Genomic DNA, 16,637 nt, shown 5'->3' with positions numbered 1-16,637 from the left:
CTGTGTATAAATGCTACTGGGTTTTGTAATTTTTTTATTCTGTAACTTTTATTAATAAATTTATTAATTCTTACCATTTCTCATGTTGCATTTTCAATATATAAGATCATGTTTCAGCAAAAAACAGGGATAATTTCTTCCTTTCCTACTTGGTTGCCTTTTATTACTTCTCTTGTCCTATTGATCTGGCTAGTGATTCAAGAATGATATTTAATAGAATGGAGACAGTAGATACCCTTGTCTCATTCCTGATTTTAGATGAAATAATTTTAGTTTTCCCCATTTAGTAAAATGTAGGCTATAGGTCTCTTGTATAAACCCTTTATTATATTGATGTACGTCCATTCTATTCCTAGTTTTTTTTGTTTTTTTTGTCGTGAGTGGATATTGAATTTTATCAAAAGCTCTTTCTGCATCTATTGAGATTATCATCTTATATTTGTCTTTGATTGTATTTATTTACTGTATTGCACATATTGATTTGCATATGTTGAACCATCCTTCTGTTTCTGGAAGGAAACTATCTTGATTATGATGTTTTGTCTTTCTGATGTGATATTGATATTTTAATAAGAATTTTTACATCTATATTTATCAAAGATATTGGTGTACAGTTTACTTTTTGTTGTGTCCTTATCTGTTTTTGGTGTCAAGGCAAACTTGTCTTGACAAATTAGTTTGGTATTGTTCCTAGATTTTCCAGGAACATGGTTTTAGGAGCATGGGTGTTATATCTTCTTTAACTGTATGGTAGAATTATGCAGTGAATTTGTCCCACTCTGGGCTCATTTTTGCTGAAATGTTCTTTATTATTACTTTAGTTTCATTGCCAACTATATATCTGTTTAAGTTGTTTATATCCTCTTAGTTAAAATTCATGGGTCATATGTGTATAGAAATGTATTCATTTTTTTCTACATTTTCCATTTATAGAAATGTAAGTTTTAAAAATATTCCCAAATTATCTTCTGAATTTCATTGGTATTTGTTGCAATGTCCCCTTTTGTCTTTAGTTTTCTTTTAGTTAGTTTGGCTAATGGCTTGCCAATCTTGTTTATCTTTTCACTCTCTCGGCTTACCTTGTGCTTGTGGTACCATGTTTCTGTCCAATTATGGAGCTGGGATTGGTGTTCCTGACTTCTTCATACTTTTTTTCTGAGTTACCATTCCATTTCTTTTCTTTCTTGATTCCCAGACAACTCCTTGTCTTTCTCTTCTCAGAATATTGTTTATCTCTTTTTCTCCTGACTCTTAGCAATCAGAGAGTCATGAAAAAGGTATTTCTATCCTGCCATCTTTTCCTCTTCTTTGCTCATATCTTGAGCAGATCTTGATGTTAAAGTTTTGCATGCAAGTGATCTAAATGCCAATGATTCTTACTCCTATCATGCTATGTTCTCTTACTATTTGCACCTAGAACCTCATTGTGAGCATCTTTGACTAGTTGATTAATAAAGAAGAACTTGTAACCCTTTTATAGATGGTCCAGAATGATTTGCTGTACTGTTGACAATTACTGCAGGATAATGAACTTGTGTTGTTAACCTGTCACTCACATTGCAAGACATCTAACATCTTTGCATGTACAAGTCCCTGGGTTCAGTCACCAGCATCTTGAAAAAAGACATCTAACATCTCTGGATCTCTGTCAAAAATAAGAATAGCTCTAATTTTCATACTTACACGTGAGTATACTACACATGTAAAAAAGGGTATATATTTGTTGATTATTAATACTCTTCACTAATTGTCATTTCCCAAAGATGTTATCCCATCAGTCAGAGCCCCATAGAGATATTGTTCTCTCTTTCATAAAGCATTTTTACACACCTCTCAATCATGGTAGCATCACATTATTCTACCAAATTCTAGCTCTCATATTCATTAAAATAACCAGGCACCCAGAAGTCTCTACCAGGAGACATCCTACATATGTCAAAGTTTCTCCATTACATTTATCTAGATTTACTTAAGGGTAATAAATGAGGATATATTTAAGACTTTTCCTTTTAAGGAAGAAATCATATCTATTCTATGAGATTGTGGCAGAAAATGTAAAACAATAAAATACTTTCCAACTCACTCTTAAAAATCCCAGCGCAATCCTGATAGTAAAACAAAATTTTTTAAATAAAACTCAGCATTCACTCTGGATTCAAAAATAATACTTTTCAGAACCTGAATAAAAAAGGCCTTTGTCCTATTAAGAGTGCTTATAATATTCACAATAGCCAAGTTAGGAAACAGTCAAGGTGCACCACTACCAATAAATGAATTAAGAAAATACAGTATTTACACACAATGGAATTTTACTCAGCCAGAAAGAAGAATGAAATACTGTTATTCACAAGTAAATGTATAGAAATGGAGAACATCATCTTAAGCAAAGTTAGTCAGGCTCAGAAGGCCAAAAATTTCATGTCCTCCTTCCTGTGCAGATTATAAACCTAAAACAAATGTAGTAATATTATTGGAAATGGGTCACACATTAAGGGGAGAACGTGCTTGGGAAGGACAGCAAAAGGGAAGGAAACCTAAAACTTGAATGTGGCTGATATGCTTACTGTAGAGGAGTGAATAAAGTAATCTTAAACTGGTAGAGGCCACTATGTGAAGAGGACTAAGAAGTAGTGAAGAGCTCAGGCAGAGATGAACCAATGTGGGTTTCAATAAACAAATGCATGGAAGCAATGCTAGGAACCTCTCTGTGTAGCTCTTTATCTCAAACTAGCAAAAATGTTATGTCTTTCTTATTGTCTATGTTTTCTCAACAAAATTGGAGAAGAATGCTTATGTGGTATATGGTAGCATTTGCCTGCAATCCCAGCTACTCAAGAGGCTGAGGCAGGAGAATCTAAATTTCAGGTTCAGCCTGAGCAGATTAGACAGACTTCATCTCAAAACAAAATTTCTTAAATGGCTAGAGATTTCACTGAGTAGCAGAAAGTTCTTTTAACAACCAGGAGGCCCTGGGTCCAATTTTCAATACTGAAGAAAAGAGTACTTATAAAGAAATTACAGTTACTTTTATACTTACTGATCAAAGATTGAATAATTTTCCCATTTGAATAAGATCAAGTCAAATATGTGTGGTATAACCATTCTATTCAGTGATCTAGCCAGTACAATAAGGCAACAAAAATGTATCTATGCTAGAATTTTTAAAGGTGTTTTAATTCCTTGAACACATGATCATCTGCAAAGAAAATCCTGCATCATCTACTGGGAGAACTTTTAAACAAGATTTGCAAGTTTGGAAAATGCAATGTCCAGAAAAATCTATTGTACTTCTATATGTACTCAATCAGCAATTATAAACTGAAACAAAGCCCATTTAACAGTGCACCAGAATACGAAATACTTAGGAACAAATGCAAAAATATACGAGATCTGGTTATCAAAGACTACAAAACATTGCTGAAAAAAACTGGAATGGATAAACATATAAAGATATGTACAAAATTCACAACTTTCTTCACAAGAAATAGATAATTCATAAGATGTGAAATATACATCTAATCAATATTTGAAGTCAAAATTCTAAAGCTGCATTATGGTTAATGAAAAGATTTCATTATAACATTTATGAGATCCTCCTAAAAATCACTAACTGTTTACAAACTCTTTTTACTGCTGCCTTCATCTCTTTATTCCTGAACATGTAGATGATTGGATTCAGAAAAGGAGTAAGAACTGCATCACAAATAGCAAGAAACTTGTCCATCTGAGAATTTGGGTGTGGCCATGTATAAACAAACAGACTTGGACCAAAGAACAAAATGACCACAGTGATGTGAGCTGAGAGAGTGGAGAGGGCCTTGGATAAGCCACCCGAAGCGTGCTTCCAAACAGTGAACAGGATGAAGACATAGGAGATGAGAAGTATGAGGAAGGAGCCCACACAGATGAACCCACTATTAACAGTGACCAGGAACTGTACTTTGTAGGTGTCTGCACAGGCCAGTCTGAGAAGCCAAAGGAGGTCACAGTAAAAGCTGTCCAGTACATTTGGGCCACAGAAGGGTAAATTAATCAGAAAGGCCAGCTGGAATAGTGAGTGAATAATGCCAAGGCCCCAGGCAGCAGCCAGAAATAAAATGCACACCTGGGAACTCATGATAGTCAGGTAGTGCAGAGGCTTACATATGGCCATGTACCTGTCAAAGGCCATGGCCATGAGCAGCACCATCTCCACACCACCTATGACGTGGATGAAGAAGATCTGAGTGATGCAGCCTCCAAAGGAGATCACTTTGCCCTTTCTGAAAAGATCACAAATCCATCTTGGGGGAGGTGAGAGAGCAGGCTCCCAAGTCAATGAAGGAGAGACTGGCCGGCAGGAAGTACATGCGGGAGTGTAAGTGAGGGTCAAAGGTCACAGGAAACACAATGAGGGTGTTTCCAGTCACACTTGCCACATAGAGCACAGAGGAGAACACCAGAAGTAGGAGCTGGATCTCCCAGGAGTGCATGAGTACCAGAAACACAAACTCAGACACCACTGAGTGATTTCCTCTAGCCATTGACCCAGCCAATTGGGCTGCAGCTAAACTTGAGAACTAGCAAAATGAGCTTATAGCCAATATTGTGAAAATTATGATAATATGTGCTAAAATGAAGTTGCAATTTTCTCATTAAAAATCAGTAGCATACAAATTATCCATTTCTTCAATTATACAAAAATCAGCATATCATTACAATGTGTGGGCTGCAAAAAGATACTCTCAAAAGTAATGTTCTGTTCTCAAATTGACAAATTAGACAAGACAAAAAGGTTCATAGTATCCATGATATTCCTGAGGTACTTAAGCCACCTGTTCCACTGACTACTACTCAATGCCACCATATTCCATGTTGCATTCATGCATATTTTCATAACCTCCTTTCCTCTCCTATTGGCACTCACATTTCTCTGAAATATTGCAGATATATGAAAAATCACAATTAACAGATGGGTTACCATCTGTAATAAGAAGTTTCTGAGACATGAATTCATACTAAATTGAGAGAGTTCATACATTAAGACTGAATAAGGAGTATGACAATATGTGAGCCATCAACTGCAGTAGAACAGGGGAAGTATGTGGACTTTAACTTTATTTAAAAAAATCTGCTGTCCATAATGCTTTCTCATGATCCCAGCTATCTAGTACCTCTGTTTCTACTCAATTTTTCACAATTACAAAGCCCTAATGGCTTTCCACATTGTAATGATTTTATAATGATTGTGTATCACCTGTCATCCAAGACTTTCAACAGACATAATTAAATGTGTATATGGGGGAGTTTCACCAGAGCTTCTGCTAAGGCAACATGTCTATAGAGCCCAAAGAGGATTAAGACAAGTCTGTAGTTACCTGTCTATACACATGAAGATACTGAGGACCAGCACTTTTAATAGTTGAGATAATATGTGTTAATTCATCAGTGTCTTAACCTCTACTTTGTGCTAACTTTTAAATTCATTGGTATCCCCAACCTGTGATGTGTTCAATACCTCTTATGTGATAAATTGTTCCGATATCTGATATTATTATGCTTTGTTTAAAATCTTTTCAGATACTTGTATTTTATCCTCAAGAGAATTGGGGATTTTATACTTTTAATTTATAATTTTAAAATGAGATGATCATAATTAATAAGATACTTTCAAGAGTACATAAGATGTGTTACTGCCTTTAAGTAATAAAGTGCAAACTGTGATAGTTGACACTAAGTCCTCTAATGCATGTTGTACTTTTGTGTGATGTGGAGGGGGAGCAGAGGCAACATTTTGTTTCTCTGTGGCATAACAAATAAACCTCAGACATTTCCCAGTAGAAAAGAGTAGTGCCTAGCCAGATACCAGTGGCTCACACCTGTAATCCTATCTACTTGGGAGGCAGAGATCAAGAGGATCACAGTTCAAAGCCAGCCCAGGAAAATAATTCATAAGATCCAATCTCAAAAAAACCCTTCACAAAAAAGGGCTGGTGGAGTAGCTCAAGGTGTAGGTGCTGAGTTCAAGCCCCTGTACTGCATAAAAAAAGAAAAAAACTAGCTCCTGCAAGTTCTTAGTAATGGTAAATTGTTTTAGAAGTTGCGGAAGTACAAATGAAACAGCTCTAGTGATGTCCTACACATTTGCAGCTACAATTGAAGACCTCCTCACACAAAAGGCTGATTGCCTGAAGCCATCTTTCATGAAAGATCCAAAAATGCGCAGAGGCACACATTGTATTCTGACTCCATTTCTTGGTCATCACCACTGGTATGAGTTTCTATTCTCACAGACATTGTGGTGACTACACCGTCACTTCTTGATCTAATAGCCCATAGTTTCAAGGTGTATATCTTTTTTAATGAGAAAACCATGGCCTGGGGTGAGGAGCAAAACTGCCACAGGTACTGCTTGCTTGAGTAGGGTTCATGGGCAGGGGATGAGATCTGTGAGGGGGAGCAGGAAATTCCAGTCATTGTTGAAAGTAGATCTAAGGCCTTGGTCAAGAAGCATGTGTCTTTAGTGTGAATAGATGAAAGTATACTTGGACTTTCTTTCCAAGTTGATCACTATTAGGAGGAAAAACATGAGACACAGAAAAGAAAACTCAGTCTCCAAATCTCACATAATTGTCCAAATGGGAATGAGGATTCCAATCTCTCAATTCTTATTCCAGAATGGTAAACCATAATAAAGTAAAATGAGCAGAAAGTCAAGTAGAACATCAAAACTTTGTTTTTGTTCATTACTACCAACACTAACAAAAGCATCATCCAAAGTGTCCAGTATTAATATTATATTGTACAGCAAATAACAGAAAATGAATATTATATTAAATACATTCATACTTTAAAATCATTTAGCTGTACAACAGTAAACTACATTTGTGAAAGTGATTGTTCATTGCTACCCTGATTTGTATAATATTCTTCAATTTTTTGGCTACATGACCATTCACTACAACTCTAAAAACTTAAAATTATGTTTCTAAGGTGTCCATCATTTGTGTCTTCCTAAATTTATTAACTTCATGAGTCAATTAAAATACCCGTGACTTCTTATACATTTGCTAACAACTCTCATTTATAATGATTAGCTATTTAGCTAACTTTTATAAATCAAAGAACAAGGAAACAGTTGAAAAAAATCATGATGCATATAGCAAGTGGAATCTAGTGTGATAATAATACATGTCAAATGAATAATATGATTAATATTTGGTGAGATTTGGGAGAAAGTACAACAGGCATTCAGAGACAGAGATGGGGTGCATCAAGAGCAGATAAGGAAAGTTATGCCAGGCACAAAACAATTTGGTCTGACATTTTAGGAATTAGTGAGAAATAAATAAAAGAAGGAGGAGATATAACATGTGTGGAAGATATCTTGACTCATACAATTTGAAAAGACCTTGATATTAAATATCATTATTCCAGTATGTATAATTGATTTATGTACCCAGGTACATGTAAAAAGTAAAAAGATAATTCTTGATTGACAGGTTAGATTAATAACCCCACCTTGAAAAGAAGAATATACCTTCAATTCAGTGACATTTTTATTCCTGGTTCCATCCTATATATCATATTATGCAATATGTTCAATATGCACAAGTTTTTCAATTTAAAACTTATAGCAGTCATGACCAATGCTCTCCCAATGAGACCATTCCAATATATTTCTTGCTGGGGATAAGATTGCACTTAATTCCCAAACCTACAGCCAGAATTCAACATATTTAAGGCTGTGAAGTAAACTGAGTGCAGTAGAAATAAAAGGGAACATAATTAAGATTATAAATTTGAAAGGTGAGGAAATTAAGAAAGATATGCACAATGATAAAGATAATATGGAATAAAAGGGGCCTACACAGAAAAGAGAAAGAGCTGAACAATATTCTGGAAGTATTGCATATGGTAGTCTTGGTTTTTGAGGACACAGGGTCGTGAAAGACAACATGAATAAGATCAATCTCTCTCACCTTTAATGCACTGACTCAGGACTGTTGACTTTGACATTGAGTTGTATTTAAACGAAGGAGAAAAAAAGGCAGATGTTTCTACTTCCTTCCCTGTTGGACTCAGAGAGTCTGTTAAAATTACTGTTGCAAATAAATGTGAAGACTGCCTTTCAATTGTGCAATATTATGTACACATGTAATCACTATAAAAAGTATAACTTTTATTTTGACCTGAGAAGCCTAGCATACACTGGGCAGGAGAAAGACAAGCAACAATGATATCCTCCCCAGTGTGTGTTTTGCTTGAACTTGTTACCACTCCAAGAGGGCTCTCTGTCCCATCTGCTTTGGCTACTGGTGGCCACTACAGTTATTTCCAAAGGCTGTGGACTCCTCACATACCTGTATGCTGATGCTCAGAAATCCAGAAAACATTTCCAAATTTTCATCTACCTTTCTTCAATCCTAAAAATAAAAAAATCACAGTTTGGCATTCATATGTTGTAGTAGAAAGCTTAATAATTTGGGGTTGATACCTGCTAGGACTGTTTTTTTTCCTAATCCAGTCTCCACCAGTCATTTGACATGTGAGCATAAAAACAATTAAGAGACCACTACAAAGGTCTCATTGTTTAAAATGGAGATCCTGCCTCCTTTGCAAGATCTAAGAAATAAATGATATATATATATATATATATATATATGTACACATGAAACTCAGTATATATCACATTATATGGGAAATGGTATATAGATACGAATTACCAATTTACACACATATACATATGTATGACTATGTTCATAAGTGACTTTCAAGTGTAGAAAATTATTTTTCCTCACATTTGATTTCTCAAGTCCTCCACTATTCTAAAGTTTTAGAAACTAGAACTAGCTTTAGGTGAGGTTTTTATATCTACACCTTCTTCTAATAACTTAAGAATATTTCCCCCCCAAAAATTTGCTCCCATGTGTAGACACAATCAAAGGAATTCAGGAAGAAGATTGGTGCTGAGACCAGGCTGTATCTCTTCCACAACAATATGTTTCACAATCTAAAGCTATGAAATGCAATTCCTCACTTGAAAAGAAAATGTCTTTTCTAACTGGTTAGAACATTGGATATTTTCTGTCATTAGGAATGACACAAGAAAGGGGAAGAACGATCAAAGCAGATTCCTTAAAGATTTCTGAAGTCTTCACCTATTAACATGTAAACTTTTCCTTTGCCTTCTAAAGCAAGGAAGACAAATTATACAATACCTGATGCTCAGAAAAACATGCTTATCCCCAAACTGCTTTCATTATGACTAGAGTTCTTCAATTTTAACCTCAAGTCAAATTTCACAAGTGGAGAAAACAGAGGTAATTTATGTATATCAGAAAATCAGATGGTTATTCAAGACCAAATTGTAGTCATGTATGACTTCCATTCTTACCTTCTCACTGATTTACTTTATTCATCTAAAATGGATTTTAAGATTATGTTTCAGATGTCAAGGAAGAAAATGTTTTATAAAGTTGATGCTTATCCAGAAAATAAATATACATCAGATGTGTGGAGCAGTTCCTCTAAAATATCAGCAGAATGGAAAGCAGTAACAATTATGATTAGAGAGGGCAGAGCAGTGATGTGCCATTTGATTGTTTGGCAAAAAAGGTGTTAAGTATTACAATTTGCAAAGATAAGGTCTGAAGAAGTCATTGTAAGAGTTGGTAAAATATTTTTACAAACAGATAAGTTTGATGTATATGATTAATGATGAACTAGATGATTGTCTATAGCACAGAAATTATTTTGAAGAACAGAGAAAATAAGATGATTGAGATTCATTTTTGTCTAACTTTTCTAAGATATGTGAAAAATTTTAAAACAAATTTATGGAGTTACTGAAGGTTTAGGGGCAAGAGATCAGTAATGAGGGCAGTTACTAAGGGAAATGGTCAACCTGTGTGATGATCCAAATGGAAAAAAGAGATTGTAGAGAGAGGGGGTTCTCTTCAAAGTGACTGTAGAGAGAGGGGTCCTGTTCAAAAGGACCAAAAAAGAGGGGGGTTCTCTTAAAAAGGATTGAAAATGGAGGAGTCCTTTTAAATGAATGATGAATTTGATCAGAGTTGAGAGGCTATGCAAATGCATTAAGACTGCAGTTTTAGCTATAAGAACACAAATGCAGAAATTACATATAATGAGAAAGAAAAACCAAAGGAATTGATGATTAAAGTTAGGGGATCATGAAGGAGAGTGAAATAAAAGATGACACTAAGATTTAAGGATAAGTACACAGGAAAATAGTAGGTACATTTTTAGAAATATAGAATTTTAACATAGAATTTGTACAAATAGAGAAAATAATTGATCATATGTATCTTAAGCAAATACCGTTTTGGAAAATACTGAGATGTCTAGATGGCTGTATGACATAGGATGTGTTAAAAGAAATACAGAGCCAAGATAAAATTGTATAGAAATCCAAATAAAAGTAATAACTGAAAGCATAAAAGTCAGTAAGCGTGCAGAGGAAAAACATTAAAAATCAAAGACCTAACTTAGGAAATATCTACATTCATAATATAAAAGGAAGGAAGTAAAGGCAGATAGGTTGGAAGTGGAAGAACAACTGTGGTGGGCTAGAGAAGGCAATCAAGACTATCAAGATGAAGGAATGGATGTAAGAACAAAGGGAGGGAGCAGACAGATTTGGAGATGCCAAACAAAGTGGCATGGTAAGGGAAAAGAGAAGAAACATAAGAAAATTGAGACACCAGTTTACATGCATTTATACATTGCAAATGGGCTTCTCGGTTGGCTTATTATAGGTACACATCTATAGTCATACTACCTTGAACACACTCAATCTGCTCTCAAAAATTAAGGAACATAATGAGTCACTAAAGAATGAATAAATGAAAAGTCCCCCATTAGAAGTTGATGATGAAGATTTCAGAGAACATGTATGTCATCCTGCTGTGACAATCAGCAATGTTTAACAGCTTGAAGCTTGAAATAATAAAAAATAACTCTAACCATGAGAATAACAAGGGCTAAGAAGTGGAATGTCATGTTAAGAAGAGAGAGAGAAAGAAAGAGAGAGAGAGATGATGTTTTGTTTTTGTGGTGCTGGGGATTACGTCTAGGCCTTGCACATGCTGGGCCAATACTCTTCCACTCAACTACATCCCCAACACTTCTATTCTCATTTCTTGAGAGTTATAATGTTCACATTTCCCTGCCTGTAATCTTAATGTCCATACACTAAAGGAGAGTGCCTGATACCTGTCCCACCCTCTTCCCTAGCACACCAAAAAAAAAAAAAAAAAAACTTATGCACTTCTCTGGAATCACATTGAGTTTAGAAAAACATTTTTCATTTCCCAAGCACAGAACACTGGGCTTACTGATCTGCTCACTATAATTTTATTTCTGTCTTTCTCCCCTACCTGTTTTGCCAAGAGAACTAATAAAATAACATCATTAATGATTCAGATGGAAATGGTTTCACAAGATCACATGGATCTAACATGAGATCACTACAGATGCACATAAAAAACAGTGTGAGAGGCAGGTGATACAGATCACACAGAGAGTGACCAAATGACACTACATAAATCTGGGATTGCCTGACGGATAAATTATTGTCTGTGTTAGTTGTAGTTTTCTCAGGGTAGCCAAGAACTTTTCCTGTTAGGGGAAATAAGTGATATTTAATTATCTTATGGCAAACGGGTCTTTCGTCATTTTCCAGAAGTACCTTAAATTTTTATTTTATCATGACAAAGATGAATTGCAGGGCACCTTTAAAACACTTTCCTAATAAGTTTTAAATCCTTTTTAGCACTCCTAAATTGATGACCACAATAATATTCAACTCAAAAAGAATATATTTTTAAAGTGTGAAAAATAACACATGCAGCTATAATCATATAATATTTCATCAAAAGAAAATACAAGGAAACCAGATTTAAAGTGGGTTTAAAAGAACCTGCAACATATGTATTATATTGATGTCATACAACTACTATGGTGTGAAGCAAGTTTGTTATTGCCACATAATCGCAGGCAAATATTTTTATCCTAACATACATAGATATTAAAAGGTGTTCATTTTCCAACTAAGGACTTTCTCATATTTTTCTTGTCTTTCCACTATACCCAACCTCCTTGAATTATAAAAATGCCACAATATTATTCAACATATTCATGAACAAGATATAATTTGTGGCAGGGATTGCAGGGGGTTGTGTTTATGTAAAGTTGGTATAGTAGGTTGGTCAGCAGGTGGTAAGGGTGTAGGAGGTAAAGGTAGTCTGGTGACAGGTTGGGGGAGTATAGGAAGAGAAGGTGTGGGCAAGGACAGAGAGTGAATGAGAAGGGGCAGAAAGAATAGTTGGGAAAAAGAGCAATGGCTTTTAGCACAATAAAAGGAGGGAGAGTGAAGTAGGTGAGAGTAGGGATGAGAAGATAATGATGGCAAAGTTAATAGTATAGAAAGAAAATAGGAATAAAAATAAAAGTAAAACACCCACATAAAACAAACAAACAAAAAATAGGAAAAAACAATTAAAAACAAAACCAAACAAATGAACAACAAAACCCCAAAACACCAGGTTCAGGAACAATAGCATTTCTGTCTTAATTTAAGTTCTTCAGTTACTCCTCCAGCATCCAGTCCTGGTATTTGCATATAAGCAGAAACTCTAGTGTGGTGTCACTAGGTGAGTGGGTTGTGAGTAGTGATACGTTTTTCTATCTACTAGTTTAATTGAAATTACTAAGTGAGGTAGGTGTGTCAGATCATGCAGGGTGGTCAGAGATATTGATTTCCCCAGATAATAGCTATGTTATCTTTCAGCTGCAGCTGTTTGGTCAGATCCTTCCACACTGGGAGTTTATTTCTTTGCACTATTCCTTTTCTCTCAGGCAGATTGTGTTCCACCCGCCTGCTGTCAGTCTTCACTGCCTTTCCTGTGTTTGTTTACTGGTAGGTTGGCACTGAGATTAGCTCTTTTCCTCTTTCCCTTTCTCAGATGCACTTTCAGCATTCCCTACCCTCTCTGCTGTCTGAGATATATTACAATTCACTGTTTGTTGTTCAGTTTCATTGTGGGGGTGATCGGTATGCCAGGGACTGTTTTGGTTTATGTGCCTGGGGTTGATATGGGAGTTTCACATTTTTTCTTACTTGTTTGTTCTGTCAATTGATGCACAGGCATGTTTGAAGCTGGCAGCAGAAGTTCTGGTGGCAAGAAATGGTGCCAAATTTTGTCAATGTAATGTGGTGTGAGGAGGCTTTCCACAGGATAGTGGTTCAGGATGTTGAAAGTTTGATCCTTGTTGGTGCTTTACTTCTTCTTGATGGAGGAAGATGAGGAGAAGGAAAGAAAAAAGAAAAGAAGAAAAAAATCACTGTGGGGCAGGAGGTTTTCCCTGGGGCTGGAACCACCTTGCTGGTTGTGTAATGGGTCACCTCTGTTAGGTACAATTAAAGGCTGATTTGTGAGTGAGCTTTGAATTTTTCTTGCACCTAGTGTGATGGCCATTATTATTTTGACTAGAAGAAGTCAGAATTACCCAAGTGTGGCTCCAACATATTGGAGGGGGGGTGTTTGGAGTCAAGGACTTAGGCTTTCTACTTCAGTACCCTAGTCACCATCTTGGGTCTCCCCACAAAGTAGCTTTAGAATTCCTAGCCAGAATAATAAGACAAGAGCAAGAAATAAAGGGAGACAAATAGGGAAGGACAAAGTCAAACTATCCCTATTTGCAGATGAGACAATCCTATACCCAAAAACTCTACAAAATCCTACTAGAAATCATAACCTCTTTCAGGAAAGAAGAAAGATATAAAATTAACATACAGAAATCAGTAGCCTTACTATATACTAACAATGAACAGATTGAAGGAGAAATCATGAAAACAATTCCATTTACAATAGCCTCAAAAATAATAAAGTACCTTGGAATAAATTTAATGAAAGACCTTTTAATGAAACCTATAAACCACTAAAGAGAGAAATCAAAGAAGGCAGCAGATGATGGACAGATCTTCCATGCTTGTGGATTAGTAGAATCAACATTGTAAAAATGGCCATATTAACAAAATCAATATGCATTTTCAAAGCAATCCCTATCAAAATTCTAATGAAATTCTTTACAGAAATAGAAAAATCAATCTTGAAATACATATAGAAACATAAAAGACCTCAAATAACCAAAGCAATTCAGAGCAAAAAGTACAATGCTGGAGGCATCACAATACCGAACTTCAAAGTATACTACAGAGCCATAAATATAAAAATAATATCTTTTGGCACAAAAAAGAGACAGGAAGACTAATGTATCAGAATAGAAGATCCAGACATAACCCATGCATCTGCAGTCAACTGATCTTCAACAAAGGAGCCCAAAAATACAATGGAGAAAAGACATCCTCTTCAACATGTGCTGCTGGGAAAACTGGATAGCCTCACATAGAAGACGAAAACTAGATACCTGTCTTTCATCCTGTACCAAAATCAACTCAAAAGGAATTGAAGACCTTTGGATAAGCTGGAACTTTTAAACAACTCCAGAAACCAGTAGGAAGTACACTGGAACAGATAGGTATAGGGAATGACTTTCTAAGCAGAACTCAAATGGCTCAATATCTAAGAGAAAGAATGAACAAACAGGACTGCATCAAATTAAAGAGCTTCTCCTACACAGCAAAGGAAACAGTCACAAGACTCAAGAGACAGTCACAGAATGGGAGAAAATCTTGCCTTCTTCTCATCCAATAATGAATTAATATCTAGAAACTACAGGGAACTAAAAAAAATCTCAACCCCCCAAAGAATCAACATCCAAATGAAGAAATGGGTACATGAATTAAACAGGGAATTCTCAAAGGAAGAGGTACAAATGGCCAGTAAATGCATGAAGAAGTGTTCAACATTCCTGGTTATAAAAGACATCCAAATCAAAAGTACCCTAAGATTTCATCTCATCTCAGTTAGAATGGCTATATCAAGAGCAATAACAGCAAAAAATGCTGGCAATGATAATGTGAAACAGGAACCCCTTTGCACTATCTGTGGGAATGCAAATTCTACAACCATTAGGGAAAGCAGTATTGAGATTCCTCAAAAAGCAAAAGATCAAATTCCTATATGATCCTATGATAGTGTTCCTGGGCATCCACTCAAAGTAATGTAAGACAGGATACAGTAGAGACACCTGTACACTGATGTTAATCACAGCACTATTCACAATAGCCAGGTACCCTAAAACTAATGAATGGATCAAAAAAATGTGGTATATATACAGAATGGTATATTACTCAGCCATAAGAACAATGACATGTTATTTGAAGGTAAATGAATGCTATTGGAGGATAACATGTTAAGTGAAGTAAGCCAGGCTCAAAAACACAAAGTCCACATTTTTTTTATATGTGGAAGATTGATCCAAATGATAAACACACACAAAAACAAGCATGATCATATACAAACTCAGATATAGAACATGGTTGTAATAGAGGAACTATTCTATTAAACTTAGGAAAAGAGGGAAAGGAAAAGGGCATGACAGAGCATCAGTAATATTGCATAACATAAGATGTGAAGGTAGAAGATATAAGGATGTGTATTGAAAGCTGTTGAAAATGGGGGGTGGAAAAACAGAGTAATGGAAGGAGTCGAATAAATCACTAAAGTATAACCGCAGAGGGCATACTTTGTACATCAACTTAAATATTAACAACAAAAGATAGGACTTTGAAATAGTCATAGTTGGGGGAGTGGACTAGTGGAAGGGGGTAGGTGAACGAAGGAGATTAAGGTGATACTATGTGGTTGATGGCCTTCATATACTTATATGTAACAGAACTAAGCAACCTCTTGCAATTTAAGTTCAGCAGGGAGGGGGTTGAGAGGGAGAGTCAATGGGGACAATGTAACTAATGTGCAATATTAGTCTAATTGGAATTGTCACTATGAATCTCTCCCCATATAATGAATTTATCTTAATTAAAATATTATTAAAAAATTAAAACAGGAGAAGACACCAAATAAAATGCATTCTTCTAAAAATATGGACAAGTCCAGAAACAGGCATTTTAGAAGTGGTAGATACACTGAAAACAAAGACAGTGGTCTTTACTTGGAATGGAAATGTTGGATCATGTGACTGCTTATTCTACAGAGTGCCTAGGGAAAGGGCATGAAGAGAAACATGCAAGCAGAGCATGGCACTCTGAAGTGATTAGATCTGATTGGTGCACTAAGGGGGTGCAGTGAGTAATGGAAGAATAATCAAAGAAGGAGAAGAGGGAATTGGCCAGACAAATGGTATTTCCTATTACATAAGGAGAAGCAAAAGATAAATCAACACATGAAAAAATTAACCACTGCTATATTCAGAAATCAGTACTTGTAACTATATACATTTGTCCCTAGTACAATGAGTGAGCTTTTCCTGATCACCTCTGTGATGGATTAAATATGAAATTAAATTCTTTGTCCCATTGACAAGAACGTCTGCATCCTTTGTCCTTGGGCATGGATAGTCTTTTTGGCTGCTTTGAACACTGGAAAACAGAGGAAGTAAAATGGCCAGTTTTGGAGGCCAGATCTTTAAACCCTGGAAGCTTCCTGCTCTCTGTCTTGGAACCTTTGCTGATAGAGCATATTCCATTAAAATTCTGGTTATTCTACTGGACA

General features: G+C 35.6%; 1 pseudogene; it reads right to left on the bottom strand.

Annotated features, from left to right (window-relative positions):
• Positions 1–3,583: 3,583 nt before the first annotated feature.
• LOC109678138 (olfactory receptor 4F3/4F16/4F29-like) lies at positions 3,584–4,523 on the bottom strand (annotated as a pseudogene).
• Between the last annotated feature and the right edge of the window lie 12,114 nt (positions 4,524–16,637).

Source organism: Castor canadensis, chromosome 2, assembly GCF_047511655.1.
Source record: "Castor canadensis chromosome 2, mCasCan1.hap1v2, whole genome shotgun sequence".
Taxonomy (NCBI): domain Eukaryota; kingdom Metazoa; phylum Chordata; class Mammalia; order Rodentia; family Castoridae; genus Castor; species Castor canadensis.
This window is presented reverse-complemented; position numbering and strand designations above follow the sequence as displayed.